At 33.8% G+C, this 388-nt stretch overlaps 1 protein-coding gene across 1 annotated transcript in view; it reads left to right on the top strand.

Moving 5' to 3' along the window:
- hspb1 (heat shock protein, alpha-crystallin-related, 1) overlaps positions 1-9 on the top strand; it is a 5,451-nt gene extending 5,442 nt beyond the window's left edge. The window contains exon 3 of the mRNA XM_052110344.1: positions 1-9. This exon is cut by the window's left edge and continues 360 nt beyond it. The gene's annotated coding sequence lies outside the window, so the exon portion shown is untranslated.
- The last annotated feature ends 379 nt before the right edge of the window (positions 10-388 follow it).

The raw sequence follows: 388 nt of genomic DNA on the forward strand, positions 1-388 counted from the left end.
TGTTCACGAGACTGTTTCTAATGGTGCAATGGTGGGAATGAACGTTTTTCCTCATGCATTTAATTTATTACAGACAGCCATGTTTCCAAACCGTTTTGCCTTTACCCTCGCAACACCATTGGTGATGCTCAAGTACCCCATCATCAAAACAAAGCCAAAGACGTGTGCCATTTTTGTCACATTTTAGCTTTTTAAAAAGGAGCAAATTCCATATATATTATATTGCCAGTGTTGGGGAGTAATGGATTACATGTAACGGGATTACATTTTTAAAATACTAAGTATAAGTAACTGTTACAGTTTAAATCATTGGTAATTAGAATACAGTTACATTCTAAAAGTATTCTGATTACTGAAGAGATTACTTTGCATTTTATTGTCATTTGTA

This window comes from Xyrauchen texanus, chromosome 3 (assembly GCF_025860055.1).
Source record: "Xyrauchen texanus isolate HMW12.3.18 chromosome 3, RBS_HiC_50CHRs, whole genome shotgun sequence".
Lineage (NCBI taxonomy): Eukaryota > Metazoa > Chordata > Actinopteri > Cypriniformes > Catostomidae > Xyrauchen > Xyrauchen texanus.